General features: G+C 47.4%; 1 protein-coding gene across 18 annotated transcripts in view; it reads right to left on the minus strand.

Annotated features, from left to right (window-relative positions):
- grik5 (glutamate receptor, ionotropic, kainate 5) overlaps positions 1–23,323 on the minus strand; it is a 266,133-nt gene extending 242,810 nt beyond the window's left edge. For 6 of the 18 annotated variants that reach the window (XM_073056149.1, XM_073056213.1, XM_073056256.1 and 3 more), the window contains exon 1: positions 23,175–23,281. The gene's annotated coding sequence lies outside the window, so the exon portion shown is untranslated. The other 12 variants (XM_073056273.1, XM_073056264.1, XM_073056187.1 and 9 more) reach the window with 8 other exon arrangements.
- Positions 23,324–27,633: the final 4,310 nt, after the last annotated feature.

Below are 27,633 nucleotides of genomic sequence, written 5' to 3' on the forward strand. Positions count from 1 at the left end.
CTCTTCAGGACAGACTAGTTATTGAGACATTTAAACTCATGAAGAATGTAGACAGATGAGATAGAAAGTGCTGATGGAGGGGGTCAAGAACCAGGAGACAAGAGGCCTAAGGTGATTGACATATGAACCAAGAGAGAGAGTTGAGAGAAATGTTTCACACAACTCACGGTTTAAGTCTGGAATTCATTACTGGAGTGGCTCGGAGAAGCATATTTAACAGCAGCATTCAAAGGGATTTCGTTAGAACACAGAGCACATAACAGTACAACACAGGAACAGGCTCTTCAGCCCAGGATGATGTGCTGAACAAATTAAATGCCTAATTAAACTAGTCCATTATGCCCATATCCTGCCATTCTCTCCATATTCGTGCCTTTGAAAACCTCCACTGTATCTACCCGCACCACCACCCCTGGCAGCGCATTCCAGGCACTGTGTCAAAAGAGTTGCCCCGCGCATCCCCTTTGAACTTACCCCTCTCAGTTCAAACGTACGACCTCTAGTATTAGACGTTGCAACCCTGGGAAAAAGATACTGGCTGAACAATCTGTCTGTGAACATTCACGGAGCAAATGTGAGGTTCAGGGTAGGGGGAGGAGCTCCACCAAGAGAGACACACAGAATGAATGACCACTCGCTACATGAGAAACATCCTGTGAATATGTGATGCCGGCTCTCAGTCAAAAAGCACATCAAATCCAATCATAATTTTATAACCAGTGACAAAATATATACCAATATTTCCTTCCTCTGTCATAATCCGTACAGCACACAAGCAGATCCATTGGCCTATGCTGACTGTGCAGATTACCCACACAAAGCCATTCGCCTGTATTAACCCCATATCTCTCTACTCCTTTGCTACCTATCTACTCATTCAAATGCCATTCAAACATAATTGACCCACTTCTACCACCTCCACTGGCAACTCATCCACACAATTATCACTCTCTGTGAAAATCTTGCCTGTCTAATTCCCTATAAACCTCCCTTTCTCGACCTAACCGTGTTAAAGATTGGCTTTACTTGTCACATGTAGTGAAACATACAGTGAAATGTGTCATTTGTGTCAAATTAAATCAGAGAGGATTTTGCTGGCCAGCACTCAAGTGTTGCCCATGCTTCTGGCACCAACGTAGCATGCCCACAACTTACTAACCCCCAACCCGCACATCTTTGGAATGCGGGAAGAACCCAGAGCACCTGGAGGAAACCCACGTTGTCACTGAGAGAATTAACAAACACCTTACAGGCAATGGTGGAAATTGAGCTCCAATCGCTGATTGCTGGTGCTGTTATGCTACCATATCACCCTGGTCTCTAGTTTTAGACTCCCCTGGCCTGTGATAACAACCAACTACCCTATCCATGTCCATTACAATCTTATAAACCTCTATAAGATCACCCCTCAACCTCCCACACTCTAACGAGAACAAGACCAGCATATCCATTCTTTAAAGAGCAAACACGAGGAAATCTGCAGATGCTGGAAATTCAAACAAAACACACAAAATGCTGGTGGAACACAGCAGGCCAGGCAGCATCTATAAGGAGAAGCACTGTTGACGTTTTGGGCCGAGACTCTTCGTCAGGAAAGAATATCCATTCTTTCCTTATTTGCATTGCTTTTAATTTCAGGCTACATCCTGGTGTACTTTCTCTGTCGCTGCCACACCACTCCTGCACTGTTGGGACTGGAACTGTACATAATACTCCAACTGAGGCCTAACCAATTTTCTGTAAAGCTAAACATAACGTCCCTAGATCATCTATGACAGTTGACCACACAGACATGGAGTGACAGATGAAATTTAATTCATCAGCCTCTGTAACACAAGTTTACCAGTTGCCTTCTTCACTGCCCTATCCACCTGTGTTGCCATTTCCAGAGAACTATCAAATTGCATCTCTTTTATATCAACACTCATAAGTTCCTATCATTCACTGTTTAGGTCCTGCCAGTACATGACCTCCCAAAATGCCTAACAGCCTTAATAAAACTTGCCCAGTGACTCTGACATCCACCAGTATCAAGAAGCTGGTCATGGGACCAACTGCTCCAGCCTCCCAGACAACCCTGACCCACTGTAATTCACCTACCACTGAAAGAAGTCCATGTCAGATGCCATCTCTCTGGCCTTACACTCATCTCTGGAGCATCTAGACAGTAAACACACCTATGGTAAATGACTGTTCATTGATCACAGTTCTGACTTCAATACTATAATTCCAAGCAAACTCATCTCCAGACTCCTAGACCTGGCACTCCACACCTCCATTTGCAGTTGAATCCTTGACTTCCTGACCAACAGTTAAAACATAAGCAGCAACAGTTCTGATTGTATAGGGCTTTTTTTTAAATTATGTTTTGCACGGTACTGCTGCCACAAAAAAACTATGACATATGTCAGTGATATTAAATGTGATTCTGATTCAATTTACTGTTGTAATGAAATAACCTGTACGGCGGCATGCAAAAGAAAGTTTTTCACTGTACCTTAGTACATGTGATAATAATAAACCAATTTACCAAAATCATTACCTAGATTAAAATTGTCCTGATTAAATTACATCTGCACCCAACTTTCCAGATTATGTCAATCCCGATATATCCTTAAACAACCCCTCCCCTTCTTTGCTATCTGTGACTGCACCCGTTTTCTTGTCATTCTCATCCAAATTATTTATAGATTACGAATAACTAAGGCACCACCAGCAATCCCTGTGGTACATCTCCAGTCAGAACACCTCTCTCCAACATCACACTCTAACTTCAAGCCCCAAGTCAATTTTGGAACCAGAGCGCCAAAACCTCAGATTCCTTGTCCTTCAACCTTCTGAACCCTGTGAAAAGCCATGTTACCAAATGCACATTCAGAAACTTTCTTACTTACCACCGCCAAAATCTCAATCAGACTTGCGAGACATAATTCCTCTTGCACAAAACCATGCTGACTCCCCTTAATCAGTCCCTGCCTTTGCAAGTGAACATAAATCATGTCTCTTGGAATTTTTCAAAATAGTTTCTCTACTGCAGACATAAGACTCATTGACCCAGAGTTACCTGAGTTATCTCTAGTGCCTTATTTGGATCAGGAAATATTTGCTTTTGTTCAGACTTCTGATACCTCACCCATGGATAACAAGGATGTAAAAGTTCCCAGCAACTTCCTTCCCTACATCCCATAGCAACCTTAGATAAATCCCATGAAACACTGTGGGGTTTTTCTATCTTAATACATATAACGTAAAACACAAACCCTACTCCATGATCAATATAACCCTTTCCTCTCATAACTGTCTGTTTCTCTTACACGCATGTGCCTATGCAAGAATCTCTTAATTGTCCCCACTGAATCGGCCTCGGCTACCAACCCTGGCAGTGCGTTCCAAGCACCCACCACTCTCTATATAAAAGCTTACCTCTGTCATCTCCCCTAAACTCTCTTATACTTACCTTAAAAGGATGTCAGCCAGTGAACACCATTACCACCCTGGGAAAAAGGTACACGCTGTCCACTCTATCTATGCTTCTTATAATCTTATGCTTCTCTATCAAGTTGCCTCTGATCCTCTTAACTTTTTCTCATGACAATATCCATGTCAATGTCCTTAACGCTTCCTGATATGAACATGTTCCAGAATATCTGCAAACCCTTCCGCTAACTCAGTCCCTCCCCATTCTTCTCCTTTGGTGAATACTGACTGCAAATATTCAAGCAAATCCCTTGAGAAGTCTAAGGGAGGTAATAATACACCTAAGGAAGAATTCAGGAGGGCAAAAACGGGACATTAGATAACCTCGATAGGGAATTTTTAGCATTCTCCTTTACCTTCCCTAAGTATATAACAGGCAGAAGAGTAGCTATGGAGAAAATAGATCCCCTTAAAATTTGGTGTGGTAGTTTAAATATGGAGCCGCAGGAAATGAGAAAGGAATGAATATTTCTCATCTACATTTACTGTGGAGAAGATCATGGAAACTAGAGAATAGTGAAGTCCTGAAATATTTTAAGAGGTGGTAGTGGTCTACAGGTGCATGGCTGCGAACACATTCCTGGGGCCTGACAAAGGGTATCCTAGGATGTTGTGGATAGCAAGGTAAGAAATTACTGGGGTGCTGGCAGAGAGCCCTGTATAACACACACAGAATGCAAGAGGAACTTAGGTCAGTCAGCACCTATGAAGAGAAATATATCTTGACTGCTTATTCTCCCCCACCTATAAATGTTGCCTGACCTACTGAGTTCCTCCAGCATTTTGTGAGTGTTCCAGAATCTGCAAAATTTCTTGTGTCAGAAACTCTTGTTTGCTCGTTAGCCATGGGCAAGGTCCCGGAAGATTGAAGAGTGGCAAACGTGGTGCTGTTATTTTAAGGAGGGCTGCCAGGAGAAGCCACGGAACCACAAAGGATATGAGTGATCCAGATTGTTATGAGTTGGGGGTTGGGGAGAAGTTATTGGATGGGGTCTATTTGCCCTTGCAGGACTGATTAAGGATGGTCTGGAAATGGTGCCTCATGAACTTAATTGAGATTTTTGAAGAAGGGAGCAAGAAGATTGACCAACAGAGAGATAGACATTCTCTATATGGATGTTAGCAAGGCCTTTGGAAGATCCCACAAAGTGTTATGATCATGCAGGTTCCAGGGTGAACCAACCACAATCACATGCCACAGGGATGAAAACACCAACAGGCCTTGCCCACACAACCAGTAGAGATATGGACAATCCCGGCAGGCCATGCAACCACCTTCCACAAAGAGAGTGAGACTACTAGCAGCACCAATTCACACATCTCAATGACAGAACACCAGCAGCCCACACTCTCACATCACACAGAGAGAATCCCAGCAGACCGTGCACACCTGGCAGAGTGCATGTGAATACCAGCAGGGCTCGCTAAAGCACTTCAAAGAAACTAGAAGTACTCACTCCCACGTTCCACATAGACTGTGAATACCAGCAGGGTTTATTCATACACCCAGTTGAGATGGTGAATACCAGCAGGGCACTCTCATACATCCCACAGACACTGCGAATACCAGTAGGACTCACTCACAAATTTCACAGATGGACAGCATTCTAAACGACTGCATCACCATCTGGTATGGGGGGGGGGGTGGGGCTAATGCACAGGATCAAAATAAGCTGCAGAAAGTTGTAAACTCAGTCAGCTCCATCATGGGCTCTAGCCTCCAGAGTATCCAAGACATCAAGGAGCAATGCCTCAAAAAGGCAGCGTCCATTATTAAAGACCTCCATCACCCAGAACTTGCTGTCTTCTCATAGTTGCCATCAGGGAGGAGGTACAAGAGCCTGAAGGCACATACTCAGGGCTTCAGGACAGTTTCTTTCCCTCTGCCATCAGATTTCTGAATGGACATTGAACCCATGAACACTGCCTCCCTACTTTTTATTAGTTTAATTTTTACACTACTTAGTTCATTTGCTGGTTAGTTTGAAGGACAATAGGTGATGATGATCGTCATCACAAGCCTGGACAGAAGGTGTAGAGATCCTGAGATGCCCAGTCATCAAAGGTCCTGCTCTTCAAAGGAAAGCTCATAAAGCAATATTCTTGGCACTAGCTTGGCTCAAGGAATTGCCGGAAAGATGTTCAATGATATCCAGGCGCCTTAGGGGCTCCATTCCAGATTTGCTGCCTGGGTTTACTCCTGCAGCTTTCGTCTCTCCCGAGACTGCCCACAAGGCAATGGAGCTATTTACCCATAGCTGGGGATCAGGTTCACGAGCACCTCAGCATGTCCATACACCGGTGGGCCAGCGTGCTACGTGTGCAGGAGCCAGACCCCCTCCCCGTCCACTGTAGTTCAGCCTGAGTCCAAAACGATTTCAGTTTCTGTGTGTCACCAGTGAGGAGGCACCACATGAAGCTTGCTGTTGAAGAGGCCGTGTACTGGAAGGGAGAGATTTACGTACTCAGCTCCCCTTTTTGCAAGAGTGCCAGCCAACGGTGGAAGCTAAGTGAGAGAGACGAGCACTACCCAGTATACTACCACACGAGACGTGTCACAACAGCCATTTTACTTCATTTAACTATTTACATATGTATAAAATTTTATATATAAGATAGATGCTTACTGCAATTCACAGTTCTTTTTCTCTGTTTTTAGGTATTGCATTTTATGTATTGCACTGCTGCAAAGACAACAAATTTCACATTTGCTGGCGATATATTAAACAAGATTCCGTAGAGACTGTAAATACCAGCAGAACTCACGTAGCATCTCATAGAGGGTGTGAATACCAGCAGGGCTCACTCACACATCCTGCAGCGAGATAGAGAATACTAGTAGCGCTTACCAGTCATCCTTCTGAAGTACTGCGAAACCAGCAGACTTTAGATAGATAGATAGATAGATAGATAGATAGATAGATAGATACTTTATTCATCCCCATGGGGAAATTCAACATTTTTTCCAATGTCCCATACACTTGTTGTAGCAAAACTAATTACATACAATACTTAACTCAGTAAAAATATGATATGCATCTAAATCACTCTCTCAAAAAGCATTAATAATAGCTTTTAAAAAGTTCTTAAGTAGTTTACTTAAATACATTAAATACAATCAACCCCGGCACTTTAACATATCTTACTCCTGGCGGTTGAATTGTAAAGCCTAATGGCATTGGGGAGTATTGACCTCTTCATCCTGTCTGAGGAGCATTGCATCGATAGCAACCTGTCGCTGAAACTGCTTCTCTGTCTCTGGATGGTGCTATGTAGAGGATGTTCAGGGTTTTCCATAATTGACCGTAGCCTACTCAGCGCCCTTCGCTCAGCTACCGATGTTATACTCTCCAGTACTTTGCCCACGACAGAGCCCGCCTTCCTTACCAGCTTATTAAGATGTGAGGCGTCCCTCTTCTTAATGCTGCCTCCCCAACACGCCACCACAAAGAAGAGGGCGCTCTCCACAACTGACCTATAGAACATCTTCAGCATCTCACTACAGACATTGAATGACGCCAACCTTCTAAGGAAGTACAGTCGACTCTGTGCCTTCCTGCACAAGGCATCTGTGTTGGCAGTCCAGTCTAGCTTCTCGTCTAACTGTACTCCCAGATACTTGTAGGTCTTAACCTGCTCCATACATTCTCCATTAATGATCACTGGCTCCATATGAGGCCTAGATCTCCTAAAGTCCACCACCATCTCCTTGGTCTTGGTGATATTGAGACGCAGGTAGTTTGAGTTGCACCATATCACAAAGTCCTGTATCAGTTTCCTATACTCCTCCTCCTGTCCATTCCTGACACACCCCACTATGGCCGTGTCGTCAGCGAACTTCTGCACATGGCAGGACTCCGAGTTATATTGGAAGTCTGATGTGTACAGGGTGAACAGGACCGGAGAGAGCACGGTCCCCTGCGGCGCTCCTGTGCTGCTGACCACCGTGTCAGACCTACAGTCTCCCAACCGCACATACTGAGGTCTATCTGTCAAGTACCACACATTCCATCAAGCATCTTTTGTTCACCACAGACTGGGAGAAAATCCCAGCAGGACCTGCCGGCATATCCCACAGAGACTGCAAATGCCCAAGGAAACCATAAACACAACCCTCCCAGAGAGAGAAATACTACCAGGTCTCATTGATACAACCCAGACACAATCACAGACCCGCAGATGCAGTGAAATCCAGCATTTTGTGAGTGCAATTCTAAATCTAAATGGCCACCTCACCAGACGGACCTGACTAAAATTCATGTGGAGGGAAACATCTGTGGTCTTTACTCCCACATTGTACAGAGACTGAGACTGAGAATACCAGCAGCACCCACACATACATCCTTCAGAGCGAAAAAAAGAGTAGATCAACTGTCACATCCCAGAGGGAGAGGGGGAAGGCCTCACCAACACATCTCTCAGGGAATACCAACAGACCTGGCTCATACATCATGCAGAGAGAGAGAAAAAAACAGCAATCTGTACTGACACTTCCAGTAGAGAGAGAAAAATTACCAGCAGGCTACACAACTCTTCCTGCAGGGAGAGGGAAATTACTACCAGGGTTCAATGGCACTCCCCATGGAGAACACCAGAGACCACTCACAGCTCCCACAGAGAGAAAAATCACCAACAGGCTTTGCTGACACATTATATCAGACTGACAGTGTCAGAATCTTCGCTCACACAAACTACAGAGAGGTAGAATACCAGCAGCCCGACCACACATCCCATAGGGGCACAAAATACCAGCAGCCCTGCCTTCTACATCCCACAAGGACAAAGAATACCAGTAGCCTGACCACACATCCCACAGGGACAGAAAATACCAGTAGCCCGACCACACATCCCACAGGGGCACAGAATACCAGCAGCCCTGCCTTGTACATCCCACAAGGACAGAGAATACCAGCAGCCCCACTTGCTCATCCCACAGAGAGTGGGAATACCAGCAGGCTGTGCTAACAGTATGAAAACAAGCAGACCTCTGTCACACCGACTGCAGAAAGAGAGAGAGAATCCCAGCAGGACTGGCTCACACATTGTATGAGTAAACATTATGGGGGTGGGGGGGTGATCTATTGTGGCTCAGAAGGCTCCACACACATATCCCAGAGACGCAGGGGTGTGAAACTCATTTTAGGTCACGGGCCGGATTGAGCAAAATGCAGCTTCATGCGGGCCGGATCAGTCGTGCGAACGCAGCTTTTGTTGCCTCCGTTTTTTCAGCCTGCTCTCATGTGTCTCAGTCTCTGCTATAACTACAAAGTGTTTCACTTTACAAATTCCGTTTCTTATGAAGAAGACTGCTGAGCAAGACTGCCGAATAAACACTAAAAACCCTGAAAACCTGGTACCTGAATAAACTCAGCATTAGCCATATCGTACGCCATAGGCGCTTCGATTACTGGGGCCAGCTTTAATAGTAATTAGATATTATCTCGCGGGCCAAAGATAATTCCACCGCGGGCCAGATTTGGCCCGCGGGGCTTGAGTTTGACATATATGCCAGAGAGTGACAGATGCTGGAGTGATGGATAGTAACAAGCCTCACCTAGACATCCCACAGAGAGTGTAAACAACAAAATCCCTTGCACAAACCTCCCCCAGAAAGGCAGAGAATACCAGCAGCCCTCACTCACATATCCCACAGAAAGACAGAATACTAGCAGGCTGACTCTCGTGGCAGACCCCTCATAGACAGTCCTTCTCCAGCTTTCTCTATCCTGTGCTAATTTCTCCCATCCATTCAGGTCGATGTGGCACTTCCTCAGGTGACTCTTGATATTGTCCTTGAACGACTTATTCTGCCCTCCAGGAGTGTACTTTACATCTTTGAGTTGGTTGAACAGGAGTTGTTTACAGAGGCAGGAGTCAGGTACATGGATGATGTGGCTGACCCATAACAACAGCTGTTGAGTCACGATTGTGGCTGTGGAGTTAATGTTAGCTTCCTCCAGGATGCTGGAGTTAGTACGCCTGCTCTACTAGCTAACTCTCAGAATCTTTTGGAGGCATCTTTAATGGTAAGTTTCTAGGAATTTTACGTGCCTGCTGTATGTTGTCCATGACTCTGCTCCATATAGCAAGGAGGGGAGGACTATATAGACCAGAAGCTTAGTGTTGGTCTTGATATCCCAATATTCAAAAACCCTCTTTCTCAGCCTGGCAAAAGCTCCACTCGCTCAGCCTATTCTGCGATTTATTTCAAGGTTAATGGTGGCTCTTGAAGAAAGAAGACTGCCAAGATATGGGAAATGATCAATGTTCTCCAGAAGGATGTTGTCAGCTTGGATGGTTGGAGGTTTAGGAGCTTGATCTGGAGCAGGCTGGTGCAGGACTTGGGTTTTCTTGATGTTTAGATCAAGTCCCAGGAGTCTGTACATTCTGGCAAAAGCTCCCACGATGCACTGCAGATCCTCCTCAGAGTGAGCTACAACAGCGTTGTCGTCTGCATATTGGAGCTCCATGATGAAAGTAGTTGACACCTTGCTGTGCCTTGAACCTGTGAAGGTTAAAGTGCCCTCCACCCATCTGTCCTATAGAGAATCTGGCCTTCTTGTGGGATGTCTTGGTCTGTGAAGTGAAGAATGGTTGCAATGAAAACGGCAAACACAGTGTAAGAGCTGCAGGACATTGAGGTATTTCTCCAGGCACCCGATTTTGGGCAGGACAATTTACAGAGTCAAATGCTTTTGCAAGATCTAAGAAGGCCATATAAAGTGGGAGATTTTGTTCCTGGGCTTTCTCCTGCAATTGGCATGCTGTAAAAATCATGTCAGATGTTCCTCTGACTGAACGGGCAGATTTTCTGCCAGAGGTGAAAGCTGGTCACATAAAATTTGAGTGAGTACCTTTCCTGTTGTAGAGAGAAGGGAGATGCCTCTATAGTTTCTGCAGTGAGCTTTGTCACCCTTTTTGAAGAGTGTGACAATCAGGGTGTCCCTGAGTTCAGCTGGATTCTTCTCTTGGTCCCAGATCTTGACAAGCAGGTCATGAATATGATTTAAAACTTTTGTGCCACCTTTCTTGAGGATTTCTGATGGAATTCCATCAGACCCAGTGGCCTTGTTCTTCATCAATCTCTTGCAAAGCCGTCTGCACCTCTTTAATACTAGGAGGCTTACTTGTGTCCTCCTTCATGGTTCTTGGTGGGAGTTAGGCCACAATGGTTTAGGCCATACACTGCCTTGGTGGCAATGCAGCAGGCTTCCCCTCTCCACACAACGATGAATCCAAAGGAACGGCAGAGATGTCGCAGGAGTTGCCAGTCAGCATTGAACTCAATGTAGGACTGCCTTAGGGACTCCAGTTCCGGATTTTTCCTTGGGATTTACTCCGGAAGCATTCTCCATGAGTAAGTATCGCCACAAGGCAGCGGAAGTTTTAAATCAGAGATGAGTTGCTAACCACGGCTGACGAGCCCCATCTGCCCAGATAACAAGCTTGATACACATATCCCACAGAGCACGAGTGAATACCAACAAGCCTCACTGGTCCATAGGGAGAAAACCAGCAGGCCTCTCCCACAGAGGCAAAGCATACCAGCAGGCTGCACCAACACATCCTGCAGAGACAAGGAACACCAGCAGCCTCACTCACAAATACCTTGCAGAGAAACAAAGAACACCAGTTGGCCAACTCTCGTATCCTGCAAAGATTACTAGTGAGGCTACACCAGCACATCCTGCAAGCTCACACATCCCACAGAGAGGAGATAACAGCAGCCAGGCTCACACATCCTGTAGACTGAAATGAAACTGCACGCTGGATTGACACGTCTCATGGAGATGGAAAACAACAGCAGGCTTCACTCACAACCCCAAAGAGAGACAGGAATTAGCAGCAGGCTTCAATCACAATTCCACAGAGAGACAGGAATTACCAGCAGGCTTCAATCACACTATACAGAAACAGAAAATGGTTCATCACGGACCACAGACTGTGAAATACCAGCAGACCAGTTCACACATCCCACAGAGACAGAATACCAGCAGGACTCATGACATATCCCACACAGTCATAGAATACCAGCAGTCCTCACCAACAAGACTGAGATCCCACAGAGACTGAGAATACCAGCAGGACTTACTGCAGAGAGACAGAGACTAACACAGGCAGGCGTCTATCACACCTCCCGCAGGGTCTGTTAATGCCTCATGCAGAGAGAGGAAGTTTCAGAAGGTCTCATTCACACATCCTATAGAGACGGATCATAACTAGCAGGCTTCACACACGTATCCATCTAGAGTGATAGAGGATACCAGCAGGCATCGCCCACACATCCTGCACAGGGAATGTGAACACCAGCAAGACATACGCTGACATCCTATGGAGGGTCCTACAATACCAGCAGTCCTCCCTCATACATCTCCCAGAAGGAGAGTACTCCAGCCAACCTCTATGTATTCACCCTGTCTTTACCCATCATTACCTCTACAAGATCTCCCCTCAATCTCCAGCACTCCAGGGAATAAAGTCCTAACATATTGAACTTCTCCCTATAACCTACTGTAGGTCATGCTAACACATCTCATGGGGATAGGGTTATACCAGTAGGGAGGGAGAGAGGGGGAGAGAGAGGGGGAGAGAGAGGGGGAGAGAGAGGGGAGAGGGAGAGAGGGAAGAGGGAGAGGAAGGGGAGGGAGAGAGGGCAGGGAGAGAGGGGGAGGGAGAGGAAGAGGAGGGAGAGAGGGGAGGGAGAGGGAGGAGAGAGGGGAGGGAGAGAGAGGGGAGAGAGGGAGAGAAGGAGAGGAGAGGGGGAGGGAGGAGAGAGGGAGAGAGGGAGTGGGAGAGGGAGAGAGGGGGAGGGAGAGGAAGGGGAGGGGGAGGGCGAGGAGAGAGAAAGGGAAGACCAACAAGGCACACCACACATCCCGCAGACATACAGAGAACACCAGCAGGCCACGCTTCTACATCCCACTGAAGCAAAGAATATTGAAAGGTCTCGCTAACACCACAGCCCCACACACATCCCAGAGACCTGAATGTCAGCAGGCCTACGCACCCATTACACAGGGGCTGGGTGTACCAGGAGCCTCGCTCACACAAACCTGCAGAGAGCAAAACTGCCAGCAGCATGTGCCTCTATATTCTGCAAAGACAATGAACACAAGCAGACCTCCCACACAGCAAGAATCCCTGTAGGAACCAATACCAGCAGAACCCCACAGATTACATTTACATCTCTGCAGACAGGCAATACTAGCACATATACCCAATAAAGCAAGAGTACCAGCAGACCTTGCCCACATCTCCTACAGGATGACAGACAATCCCAGCAGCTATTGCTCATGGATCTGGGAGTAACAAACTTCTCTCACATCCCGCAAAAAGAACAAGAATACCAGCAGCTTTCACACACACATCCCATAGAGGGAATGAGAATACCAGCAGCCCGCAGAGGGCATGAGAAAGCAGCAGCCCTTGCCCACACATAGTGCTGGGGGAATGAGAATACCAGCAGCCCTTGCACACACATCACACACAGATGCTCATAGGCGAGAGAGAGAGAGAGAAACCAGCAGGCCTCACCCACACATCCTGCAACAGGAAATACCAGCAGGCATTACCTGGATTCTGGAGAAGCAGACAATAACAGCACCCCCCCCCCCCCATACACACACACACATCCTGCACAGACTCAAACACCAGCAGGCCAGTTTCACACATCCTGCAGAGACTGAACAGCAGAATCCTTTGTCTCCCCCACCCCCCACAACCTGTTCCAGAGGCAGAGAATACTAGCAAGCAACACCAACACATCTCACAAGGATACCAGCAGTCCCAACCATACATTTGCAGAGACAGTATGCTGACTTTTGCACCGAGCAGAAAGAGCAAGTAGCCAGCAGGCTGAACCAACTCATCCCACAGAGACAAGAAATACAGCAACCCACAGTGATTTGCTCACCCATACTGCAGACAGATAATACCAGCAGCCCTCTCACACACACTTCCCATGAATGTACTGAGAACACCATAGGGACAGAAAACCAGCAAACCTCGCTGACAACATGAGTCAGAAAATACCAACAGACCTTGCTCCCAGCAAGACTCATTCGTACACCTCACTGTGACAGAGACGATCACACCACCCAGATTTATCACCAAGAAAGGGAATCCCAGCAGCTCTCACATCACTGTCCACCTGCAGTCCCTGCTGACACAGACCGTGGGGAGTCTATACCAGCAGAGCTCAACACACATCCTGCAGAGATACAGAGAGGAGCAGGAGGATGCACTGACCCATTCAGAAGCTGCAGAGGCACAGCATATACCTGCAGACCCATCCAGTGACTACCAGCAGGTGTCAACACTTCTCGCATGATGCACTTACTCAAAAGCTGCAGGGGCACAACCAGCAGACTCATTCAGACATTGTGCAGAGAATACCAGCAGCCACTTGAACATAGCCTACAGATGCCCCGCGGATCAGAGGTACCAGCAGGATTCGCTCACACGTCATACCAGAACCCACTCTCACTACTCCACAGAATGCACAGAATACCAGCAGGGGTGTTTATACATTCTGAAGTTCAGCAAAATCCACCATACCCCTATCACGCATCCCAGCAGAATCTGTTCACACCTCCTGCAGAGAGAGGATTCCAGCAGGAATAGTTCATACATCCCATAAAGGAATCTTGAAGGCAATAAGAGTAGGCTGTGTGACACAAAGAGAACTCACAGACCTCAGTGACAAAGAGCAAATGGCCCTGCCAATTCATCCCACTGAGACAAAGAACACCAGCAGGACTCACTCACAATGCTACCAAGACAGAGAACTTGATCACAATTCCTGCAGAGACAGCAAATACCTGCAGGACACACTCATTTATCCTACACACAGCAAATACCAGCAGGACACACTCATTTATCCTACACACAGCAAATACCTGCAGGACACACTCATATATCCTACAGAGACACAGCAAATACCTGCAGGACACACTCATTTATCCTACAGAGACACAGCAAATACCTGCAGGACACACTCATATCCTACAGAGACAGTAAATACCAGCAGGACACACTCATTTATCCTACAGACAGCAAATACCTGCAGGACACACTCATTTATCCTACAGACAGCAAATACCTGCAGGACACACTCATATCCTACAGAGACACAGCAAATACCTGCAGGACACACTCATATATCCTACAGAGACACAGCAAATACCTGCAGGACACACTCATTTATCCTACAGACAGCAAATACCTGCAGGACAAACTCATATCCTACAGAGACAGTAAATACCAGCAGGACACACTCATTTATCCTACAGACAGCAAATACCTGCAGGACACACTCATTTATCCTACAGACAGCAAATACCAGCAGGACACACTCATATCCTACAGACAGCAAATACCAGCAGGACACACTCATTTATCTTACAGACAGCAAATACCTGCAGGACACACTCATATCCTACAGAGACAGTAAATACCAGCAGGACACACTCATTTATCCTACAGACAGCAAATACCTGCAGGACACACTCATTTATCCTACAGACAGCAAATACCAGCAGGACACACTCATATCCTACAGACAGCAAATACCAGCAGGACACACTCATTTATCTTACAGACAGCAAATACCTGCAGGACACACTCATATCCTACAGAGACAGTAAATACCAGCAGGACACACTCATTTATCCTACAGACAGCAAATACCAGCAGGACACACTCATATCCTACAGACAGCAAATACCGGCAGGACACACTCATATCCTACAGACAGCAAATACCTGCAGGATACACTCATTTATCCTACACACAGCAAATACCTGCAGGACACACTCATTTATCCTACAGAGACACAGCAAATACCTGCAGGACACACTCATTTATCCTACAGACAGCAAATACCTGCAGGACACACTCATATCCTACAGAGACAGTAAATACCAGCAGGACACACTCATTTATCCTACAGACAGCAAATACCTGCAGGACACACTCATATCCTACAGAGACACAGCAAATACCTGCAGGACACACTCATATCCTACAGAGACAGTAAATACCAGCAGGACACACTCATTTATCCTACAGACAGCAAATACCTGCAGGACACACTCATTTATCCTACAGATACACAGCAAATACCTGCAGGACACACTCATTTATCCTACAGACAGCAAATACCTGCAGGACACACTCATATCCTACAGAGACAGTAAATACCAGCAGGACACACTCATTTATCCTACAGACAGCAAATACCAGCAGGACACACTCATATCCTACAGACAGCAAATACCTGCAGGACACACTCGTATATCCTACAGACAGCAAATACCTGCAGGACACACTCATATCCTACAGGGACAGTAAATACCAGCAGGACACACTCATTTATCCTACAGACAGCAAATACCTGCAGGACACACTCGTATATCCTACAGACAGCAAATACCTGCAGAACACACTCATATCCTACAGAGACAGTAAATACCAGCAGGACACACTCATTTATCCTACAGACAGCAAATACCTGCAGGACACTCTCATTTATCCTACAGAGACACAGCAAATACCTGCAGGACACACTCATTTATCCTACAGACAGCAAATACCTGCAGGACACACTCATTTATCCTACACACAGCAAATACCAGCAGGACACACTCATTTATCCTACAGACAGCAAATACCTGCAGGACACACTCATATCCTACAGAGACACAGTAAATACCAGCAGGACACACTCATTTATCCTACAGACAGCAAATACCTGCAGGACACACTCATATCCTACAGAGACACAGTAAATACCAGCAGGACACACTCATTTATCCTACACACAGCAAATACCAGCAGGACACACTCATTTATCCTACAGACAGCAAATACCTGCAGGACACACTCATATCCTACAGAGACACAGTAAATACCAGCAGGACACACTCATTTATCCTACAGACAGCAAATACCTGCAGGACACACTCATTTATCCTACAGACAGCAAATACCTGCAGGACACACTCATTTATCCTACAGACAGCAAATACCTGCAGGACACACTCATTTATCCTACAGAGACACAGCAAATACCTGCAGGACACACTCATATCCTACAGAGACAGTAAATACCAGCAGGACACACTCATTTATCCTACAGACAGCAAATACCTGCAGGACACACTCATATCCTACAGAGACAGTAAGTACCACCAGGACACACTCATTTATCCTACAGACAGCAAATACCTGCAGGACACACTCATTTATCCTACAGTCAGCAAATACCAGCAGGACACACTCATATCCTACAGACAGCAAATACCTGCAGGACACACTCATTTATCCTACAGACAGCAAATACCAGCAGGACACACTCATATCCTACAGAGACAGTAAATACCAGCAGGACACACTCATATTTCCTACAGAGACAGTAACTGCCAGCAGGACACACACAGATTCCAACAAAGGGAAATCTGGCATACCACACTCGTATATCCCGGGACTAACAATACACCTCCCAAAGAGAAAGAATTCCAGCAGGGCTCGATCACAGAGCGAGAAAAGATATCCACAAAACCGGTTGGCACATGCCACAAAGGAAGTGGGAATACTACAGACTTCACTAACACAATCCGCACACGGAAAAAGAATATCACCAGGACCCGCTCACACATCCCCACAGAGACTATGAATACCCGCAGTCCCGCTCACACATCCAGAGACTGTGAATACCATCAGCTCCATTCACACATCCCCACAGAGACTGTGAATACCATCAACCCCACTCACACTTCCAGAGACTGTGAATACCATCAACTCCATTCACACATCCCCACAGAGACTGTGAATACCATCAGCCCCACTCACACTTCCCCATAGAGACTGTAAATACCAGCAGCCCCATTCACACATCCCCACAGAGACTGTGAATATTAGCAGCCTCACTCACACATTCCCCGTGGACACAGAATACCAACAGGCCTTGTTCACACATCACCCAGAGAAGCAGATAACTCACTCACCCCACAAACTGAGAATACCAACAGGCCTCACTCACACATTGTACAGACAGATAATTCTAATAGGCCCCATTCACACACCCCATAAACTGAGAATATCAAGAGGCCTCACTCACACACCCCACAGACTGAGGATACACGTTAAACAGAGAAGGATCCAGCAGTTCAGTATCTGGCAGTAAATTTTCCCGACATGCAGCCATTGTGATGGAGGCCGGGAGGCAACATTTTCCCCACTCCCCATCAGTTACCGTAAGCAAATGGAGCACTCTGCTGAATAACATTTCAGTTCCCTGAGAGCTCTCCCGTTCTCGATCCACTGGAGGTGCAGCTGGTCCGTGTGCCTGTCTGTCTGTGTTGTGCACTGGGCTCTGTGCCTGTGTGTGTGTATGTGTGTGTGTCTGTCTGTGCGTGTTTGCTGTTGGTTTGTCAAGCCGATGCTTCAGTACTGCATGGGCTTGTGTGTGTGTGGTCCTTGTATCAGTCTGTCTCTCTCTGCCTTTCCTTCCCTCTCTCTCTCTTTCTCTCTCTCTCACAACGGTTTATTTTCTGTGTATGCATGCATGTCAGTGTGTACCTGTATGTCTTTCCGTGTGCCTGTCTCACCACATATGTGGCCTTCTGTCTTTAGGCCTGACACTGTGTGTGTGTGTGTGTGTATGTGTGTGTGTGTGTGTGTGTGTGTGTGTGTGTGTGTGTGTGTGTGTGTGTGTGTGTGTGTGTGTGTGTGTGTGTGTGTGTGTGTGTGTGTGTATAGACACACACACACAGGAGCATCTTTGTGTAAGTATATGCATGATAGGGTATACTTATCAGAGAGTGTCTGTGTCTGTCTGAGTGCTTTTGTGTCAAGCAGCGTGCATGTGTTTAAGGATGTACACACGTATGCTGTGATTGAAACACATCTGGTTTGTATGCGTACGGAGGTGTATGTACATTAGGTACAGGAGAGTGTGCATTTGTGGTGAGCATGCATTGGGGTGTGTGTGTTGGGAGCATGTACAGGTTTCTGGACAGGTGGTGCTGTTTCTATGTCGAGGTGTCAGGACATCATATGAAGGGTGAGGATGTAGTGACAGTGAGGACGTAGTGAAAGGGTGAGGATGTAGTGACGAGGAGTGAGGATATAGTAAGGGGGTGAGGATGTAGTGACAGTGAAGATGTAGTGAGGGGGATGAGGACGTAGTGAAAGGGTGAGGATGTAGTGACAAGGAGTGAGGATGTAGTGAGAGGGTGAGGATCTAGTGATGGGAAGTTGAGGATGTAGTGACGAAGTGAGGATGTAGTGAGGGAAGGGTGAGGACGTAATGGGGATGAGGATGTAGTGACGGGGAGGATGTAGTGACGGAGGTGAGAATGTAGTGAGGGGGATGAGGATGTAGTGAGAGGGTGAGGATGCAGTGACGGGGGGAGGATGTAGTGATGGGGGAGGATGCAGTGACAGAGGTGAGGATACAGTGACGGGGGGAGGATGTAGTGACAGGGGGAGGATGTAGTGATAGGGTTGTGAGGATGTAGTAATGGGAGTGATGATGTATTGACAGGGGTGACGATGTAGTGATGTGGAGGAAGATGTTGTGATTTCAGGGAGCTAGGTAGAAAGCTGAAAAACAGGACCTCGGTGGTGGTAATCTCCAGTTTGCAGCCTGTGCCACACACAAATGAGAGGAAGAATAGGAGCATTTAGCAGATAAATGCATGCCTGAGGGGGCAGTGGTTCAGAGTTATGGATCATTGGAAAGGTACGACCTGTACAAAAAGCATGGATTACACCTGAACCCAAGGGGGACCAATATACTTGCGGACAGGCTTACTAGAGTTGATCGGGAGGGTTTAAACTAATTTGCAAAGTGATGGGAAACAGAGTGATAGTGCTGAGGATGAGGTAGTTGGTTTACAAACAGATTCAGTGTGTAGCGAGACTGCAAGGAAGGAGAGGCTGATGATAGGGCAAAATTGCATTCAACAGGATGAGTTATAATGTAAAAGGCGGACAAAATCAAAAAGGATGAATACAGGACTAAAGGTGTGATATTTGAATGTGAGCAGAATATGAAATAAGGTAGATGAACTTACAGCGCATGTACAGATTGGCAAGTATAACATTGTGGTCATCACTGAATCATTACTGAAAGAAGTTTATAGCTGGGAGCCTAACGTCAAAGGATACACATTGTATCGAAAGAACAGGCAGGTAAGTAAAGGGGGTGTCGTGGCTCTGTTGATAAAAAATGAAATCAAATCATTAGAAAGAGGTGACATAGGGTTGGAAGGTGTTGAATCGTTGTGGGTACAGCTGAGGAATCGCAAGGGTAAAAAGTCCCTGATGGACATTGTATACAGACCCTCAAACAGGATGTGGCCTACAAATTACAACGTGAGATGGGGAAGCATGTCAAAAGGGCAATAGCCATGGGGGATTTCAATAAGCAGACAGATTGGGTAAATCAGGTTGTTGCTGGATTCCAAGAGGGGGAATTTCTAGAATGCCTATGAGATGGCTTTTTAGAGCAGTTCGTGGTTGAGCCCATTACAGGATCAGCTGTTATGGATTGGGTGTTGTGCAATGAACTGAAATTGATTGGAGAATTTAAGATAAGGCAGACCTAAGGGGAAAACGATCATAAATTTGAGAAGGAGAAGCTAAAGTCAGATGTATCAGTATTACAGTGGAATAAAGGGAATTATAGGGGCATGAGAGAAGAACTGGCCAGAATTGATTGGAACAGAACACTGGCAGGGATGATGGCAGAGCAGCAATGGCTGAGATTTCTGCTTGCAATTCAGAAGTCACAGGATATATACATCCCAAGGAGGAAGAAATATTCTAAAGGCAAGATGACATAACCGTCGCTAACAAGAGAAGTCAAAAACTACATAAAAGCCAAAGAGAGGGCATATAATAGAGCAAAAATTAATTGGAAATTAGAGGACTGGGAAGCTTTTAAAAACCAACAGAAGGCAACTAAAAAAAGTCAGTAAGGAGGAAAGGATGGAAATCGAAGGTAAGCTAGCCAATAATATTAAAGAGGATAACAAAAGTTTCTTCAGATACATAAAATGTAAAAGAGAGGCGAGAGTGGATATCGGACTGTTGGAAAATGATGCTGGAGAGCTAGTAATGGGGTTCAAGGAAATGGCGGATTAACTGAATAAGTATTTTGCACTAGTCTTCACTGTGGAAGACACTAGCAGTACACCATAAGTTCGAGAGTGTCAGAGGGCAGAAGTGAGTGAAGTTACCATTACTAGAGAGAGACAAGAAGAAAATTATAGGCCAATTAGTGCGATCTCAGTGGATGGGAAGTTGTTGGATCTGATTGTTAAGGATATCGTTTCGGGGTACTTGGAGGCACATGATTAAATAGTCCATAGTCAGCATGGTTTACTCGAGGGAAAATCATTGCCTGAGAAATCAGATGGAATTATTTGAAGAAATAACAAAGAGGATAGACAAAGGAGAATCAGTGGATTTTGTGTACTTGGATTTTCAGAAGGCCTTTGACAAGGTGCCACACCTGAGGCTGTATAACAAGTAAAGAGCCCATGGTATTATAGGAAACATACTAGCATGGATAAAGCAGTAGCTGATTAGCAGGAGGCAAAAAAAGGGAATAAAGGCAGACTTTTCTGGTTGGCTGCCGGTGACTACAGGGGTCTGTTGGGACTGCTTTTTACATTATACTATATGTCAATGACCTGGGTGATAAAGCTGATAGCTTTGTGGACGATACAAAGATATGTAGAGGGGCTGGCAGTTTGAGGAAGTAGAGTGGCTACAAAAGGACAGATAGATTGGGAGAACAGGCAAAGAAGTGGCAGGTGGAATACAGTGTCAGGAAGTGTATGGTCATGCACTTTGATAGAAGAAATAAAAGCATAAACTATTTTCTAAATGGTGAGAAAATTCAATAATCTGAGGTGCAAAGGGACTTGGGAGTCCATGTGCAGAGTTCCTTAAAGGTTGATTTGCAGTTTGAGTCTGTGGTGAGGAAAGCAAGTGCAATGTTAGCATTCATTTCAATAGGACTGGAATATAAAAGCAAGGATATATTGTTGAGGTTCTATAAAGCACTGGATGTGCCCCTTACCTAAGAAAGGATGTGCTGACATTGGAGTGGGTTCAAAGGAGGTTCACAAAGTTGACTCCGGGTTTGAAAGGCTTGCCATATGAAGAGTGTTTCATGGCTGTGGGCCTGTGCTCACTGGAATTCAGAAGAATGAGGAGTGACCTCATTGAAATCTATCAAAAGTTGAAGGGCCTCGATAGAGTGGATGAGGAGACGATGTTTCCTATGGTGGGAGACTCTAGGACCAGAGGATAAAGCCTCAGAATAGAGGGGCATTCTTTTAGAATGGAGATGAGGAGAGTGGTGAATCAGTGTAATTTGGTGCCACAGGTGTCCCTGACCAAGTCATTGGATATATTTAAGACATAAGTAAATACATTTTTGATAAGACAGGGCATGAAGGAATATGGGGGGAGGCAGAAGATTGGGGCTGAGAGGGAAAATGGATCAGCCATGATGAAATGGCAGAGACTTGATGGGCCAAATGGTCTGACTTAGCTTATGAGTCTGATATCTTATGGTCTTGGGGGGGTGAGGATGTAGTGATGGGGGTTGAGGATGTAGTGAGGGGAGGTGAGGATGTAGTGAGGGGGGGTGAGGATGCAGTGAGGGGGGTGAGGATGCAGTGAGGGGGGTGAGGATGTAGTGATGGGAGTGAGGTTGTAGTGAGGGGTGAGGATGTAATGGAGTGAGGATGTAGTGAGGGGAGGTGAGGATGTAGTGACGGGGGTTGAGGATGTAGTGAGGGGGGTGGGGATGCAGTGGGGGGGTGAGGATGTAGTGATGGGAGTGAGGTTGTAGTGAGGGGTGAGGATGTAATGGAGTGAGGATGTAGTGAGGGGAGGTGAGGATGTAGTGACGGGGTTGAGGGTGTAGTGAGGGGGGTGGAGATGCAGTGGGGGGGTGAGGATGTAGTGATGGGAGTGAGGTTGTAGTGAGGGGTGAGGATGTAATGGAGTGAGGATGTAGTGAGGGGAGGTGAGGATGTAGTGACGGGGTTGAGGATGTAGTGAGGGGGGTGGGGATGCAGTGGGGAGTGAAGATGTAGTGAGGGGGTAAGATGTAGTGAGGGGGGAGGAAGTGTCACAGCATCTTCAGCCTGTGTGGGTGGGTGTGGTATTTGTACTAGGAAGGATGGATGGGATGATGATAGGTGATTGAGGTGGTGGTGATGGGGGTGAGGGTATGTTGAGGAGAGACAGGGATGATTAGGAAGAAGAGGATGAATTGAAGAGGGAATGTTGAGGGAGAAAGATGATGAAGGGGTGGGGGGATGGTGAGAGGGAGAAAGATGTTAAGGAAGGTGTTGGTGAGGGGGAGGGATGAGAGGAAAGATGGGGGTTCCGTGAGGTGTTAAGGGGAGGATCGGAATCGAGGAGGGGGACTGTCTTGTCGGAAGCTGATGGTCGCCATGACCCGGTCCTCTCCCTCCCCACTTCCTCCGGCCGCACTCACCGAGCGCCGCTCTCCACGCTCCTGCCGACCGGCCTCGCCTCACCTCCCCTTCCGCCGGTGACCGAGCTCCGCAGAGCCCGCGGCCCGACCCGGTCCGCCCCGGCGCGGCGCACACCCCCCCCCCCCTCCCTCCCCACCGGCCTGTCCGCTCCCGGCTCCCGGCTCCCACCTCTCCCGCCGAATCCGCTGCTCCTCCGCTTCCACCACCGTGGCGTCAGTGCCTGGACCCGGCCGCAGTCCCGCTCCCCCAGCCCACCGCCCCGCGGTCCCTCCTCACCGGCTCTGCTGCTGGGCGGGAGTCCGGGCGCCAACCGCCGCCCCCGGGCCGCCAGCCCCCGACTCCCCCCCCCCCCCGCCCCCCAGGCGGCGGCCGCCGCCGCAACCCTGTCTTCCCCACCCCCCAATCCTCCCCTCGTCTCCCCCCCCCCGAGCTTCGTTCCCTCCCCGTCACTCCCCCCCATCACCCCCATTCTCCCCCCTGACCACCACTTCATCCCTTATGCTCCCCCAGGCCTACTCTTCCCCAGCCCCCCCTCCCGTCCTCGCCACTCTACCCCAGGCCTCCCTTCCCCCCGTCACTTCGTCAACCCCCTCTCCCTCCCAGGCCCCCCCATCCCCCTCTTCATCCCTACTGTCCCCCAGGCATCCACCCCTTCATCCCTCGTCTTCCCCCAGCCCTCCTCTCTCCCTGTCAGCCGCATCGCCACTCTGCCCCAGGCCACCTCCCACTCCCCCCTCATCATCCCCACCCTCCTCTGCCCACCACCTGGCCTCCTCTCGCTCCTTCCCCCATCCCCGTCCACTCCGTCATCCCTACTCTGTCCCAGACCTCCTCACCCCCCCCATCCACTCTGTCCACCCCTTCATCCCTACTCTCCCTGAGGCATCCTCACCTCCCCATCACTTCACCCCCCCCCCAACTCATCATCCCCATGCTCTCCTCCAGGCCTCCTCTCCCCCGTCCACCTTGTCAGCCCTACTCTCCCCTCTGCCTCCACCCCTACACCAGCCCTTCCCTTGTAATTCTGCTCTCTCCCTTCCCACCCATCGTTTCACATCCCCCCACCCAACTTGGTCCTCTTCTGCCACCCCATCGCAGCTGCCCCTGTCACAGCCACTCCCTTCCCTAATGCCAGCACCTGACCGTCCTCTCCTCGCTGAGTGACACTCCCTATGTGAACCCTCACCCTACCCTTAGGGTTCATACACTTCCCTCACCCCAAACTAATAACCACTCCCTCACACCACTTCTCTCATCCCTTCCCCCATTCTCTTCTTGCCTGCCTCCTCCTTCCGTCCCACCCAAATCCTTGTCCCTTCTCTCTCACACCCACACCCTCACTACATTCCTAACCCTTCCCTCACCCTAACTCATATCTCACACTCCTCACCCACACTGAATCCTCCCATACCCTAATTTCTCCCTATCCCCACCATCATCCCTAACTCCTACAACCCAGCCACATACCTTCCTCACACACCTCACCCAGCTCTTCCCTCACATCTCTCCATGATTTCCCTCACCTTCACACTCCCCACCTCTCATGATCCTCATTCCCATACAAATCTCCCTCATCAGTCCCCCCTCACCCTCACTGTCCATCCTCACTTTGCCACCTCACACACACCCATCCACTGATCTCACCTCCACAACTCACACCATTGCCCCCACCATCACAATCCTTCTCCACATTAACCCCATCTTCACCCCAGCCCCTACCTCACCCTACACTCAAACTCTAACCCCTTCCTACACCCTCACCCTACACCCACAGTCTTCATTACCCTTACCATGCATGCCCCTCTACAACCCTCCCCTACATGTAACCACAGCTTCACACCACTACCCCACACATACACCTCCCTCCACTCCCCCCCCCTAAAATTCACACCCTTCTCCCACACTCACACACTCCACCCGGCCCTCACAGCTATTCGGAGAGCTTGCACGAACTTCGGTTAATCTCTCTGGAGCGCTGGAGGTTGAGGGAAGGCCTGATAAAAAGCATGAGAAGCTTAGACAGAAACACAGAAAACCTACAGCATAATACAGGCCCTTTGGCCCACAAAGCTGTGCTGAACATGTACTTACTTTAGAAATTACCTAGGGTTACCCATATCCCTTTATTTTTCTAAGCTCCATGTACCTATCTGGAGCCTCTTATTTCATCCGCCTCCATCACCGCTGCCGTCAGCCCATTTCACGCACTCACCACTCTCTGCATAAAAATCTTACCCTGAACATCTCCTCTGTACCTACTTCCGAGCACCTTAAAACTGTGCCCTCTTGTGTTAGCCATTTCAGCCCTGGCAAAAAGCCTCTGACTATCCACATGATCAATGCCTCTCATCTTATACACCTCTATCAGGTCACCTCTAATCCTCCATCACTCCAAGGAGAAAAAGCCAAGTTTGCTCAACCTATTCTCATAAGGCATGCTCCCCAATCCTAGCAACATCCTTGTAAATCTCCTCTACACCCTTTCTATGGTTTTCACATCCGTCTTCTAGTGAAGTGACCAGAACTGATCACAGTACTCCAAGTGGGGTCTGACGAGGGTCATATTTAGCTGCAACATTACCTCTCGGCTCTTAAACTCAATCCCATGATTGATGAAGGCCAATGCACCGTAATCCTTTCTTAACCACAGAGTCAACCTGCGCAGCAGCTTTGAGTGTCCTATGAACCTCAAGATCCCTCTGATCCTCCACACTGCCAAGAGTCTCGCCATTGATACTATATTCTGCCATCATATTTGACCTACCAAAATGAACCACCTCACACTTACCTGGGTTGAATTCCATCTGCACTTCTCAGCCCAGTTTTGCATCCTATCAATGTCCTGCTGTAAGCTCTGACAGCCCTCCACACTATCCACAACACCCCCAACCTTTGTGTCATCAGCAAATTTACTAACCCTTCCCTCCACTTCCTCATCCAGGTCATTTATAAAATCACAAAGAGAAGGGGTCCCAGAACAGATCCCTGAAGCACACCCCTGGTCACTGACCTGATATGCAGAATATGACCCGTCTACAACCACTCTGCATTCTGTTGTCAAGCCAATTCTGGATCCACAAAGCAAGGTCTCCTTGGATCCCATGCCTCCTTATTTTCTCAATAAGCCATGCATGGTGTACCTTATCAAATGCCTTGCTGAAATCCATGTACACTACATCTACTGCTCTACCTTCATCAATGTGTTTAGTCACATCCTGAAAAACTTCAGTCAGGCTCGTAAGGCACGACCTGCCTTTGACAAAGCCATGCTGACTATTCCTAATCATATTATGCTTCTCCAAATGTTCATCAATCCTGCCTCTCAGGATCTTCTTCATCAACTTACTAACCACTGAAATAAGACTCCTGGTCTATAATTTCCTGGGCTATCCCTACTCCCTTTCTTGAATAAGGGAACAACTTCTGCAACCCTCCAATCCTCCGACACCTCTCCCATCCCCATTGATGATGCAAAGATCATCGGCAGAGGCTCAGCAATCTCTTCCCTTGCCTCCCATGGTAGCTTGGGGTACATCTCATCCGATCCCAGTGACTTATCCAACTTGACGCTTTCCAAAAGCTCCAGCACACCCTCTTTCTTAATATCTATATGCTCAAGCTTTTCAGTCCGCTGTAAGTCATCCCTACAATCGCCAAGATCCTTTTCTGTAGATGGGTTAGTTTTTTTTCCACCAGGGAGCAAGTGTCAAGTCGCAGGTTAAAGGAAATGCGTGTGACAACTTTTTACAGAGAGAGTGGGTGCCTGGAATGCGCTGCCATATAAAATTTCAGAGGTGTTTAGATAAACACGTGAACAGATGGCATTAGGTGAAATTTATTGTTTTGAAGCAGCAGTACAGTGCAAAGACATCAAATTATTAAAACAAATAAGTAGGGCAAAATCCAAGGTCATCTGCATGGTCCGTTCAGAAATCCGATGGTGGATGGGAAGAAGCTCTTCCAAAATGTTGAGAGTCTGTCTACATACTCCTGAACCTCCTCCCCACTCATAGCAATGGATTGCAAAAAAGGTAAGTGTAGTTGGACAGGGCAAGGAGCAGAGAGTTATTGAGATGTGCAGGCAATTGGGATCACAGTCAGCAAAGATGGGCCAAAGGGCCTGTTCTTGCGCTATAGTGTCCCATGTTAAACATGCTACTAACAATAGGGTAACAGGGAGGGAGTAGGTTCCTAACCACGGGGGATAGGCGGAATCTTAATACATTTTCTCGTATTTACTGTGGGGGGAGGGGGTCATTGGAAGCTTGGGAATTCAGGGAAGAGAATTATGATGTCCTGAATCATGTTGATATTACGAAGGAGGAGATGTTAGCGGTCTTGAGTGACACTAAAGTGAATAAATCCCTGGGGCCCGAACAAGTGTCTCCCAGGAAGTTGTGGGAAGCAAGGGAGGAGATTACTGGGGGACTGGCGGAGATTTATCTACCTTCATTAGGCACAGATGAGGTACCAAGAAACTGGAGGGAGCCTATTGTTGTGTTCTTATTTAAGAAAGGCTACTAGGACAAGCCTGGAAACTACTGGAGTTACTGGAGGGCATTCTGAAAGACAGGATTTATTTACATTTTGAATAGTCAGCTTGGCTTCCGAGTGAAATTCACATCTC

The sequence above is a fragment of the Hemitrygon akajei genome, chromosome 1, assembly GCF_048418815.1.
Source record: "Hemitrygon akajei chromosome 1, sHemAka1.3, whole genome shotgun sequence".
Lineage (NCBI taxonomy): Eukaryota > Metazoa > Chordata > Chondrichthyes > Myliobatiformes > Dasyatidae > Hemitrygon > Hemitrygon akajei.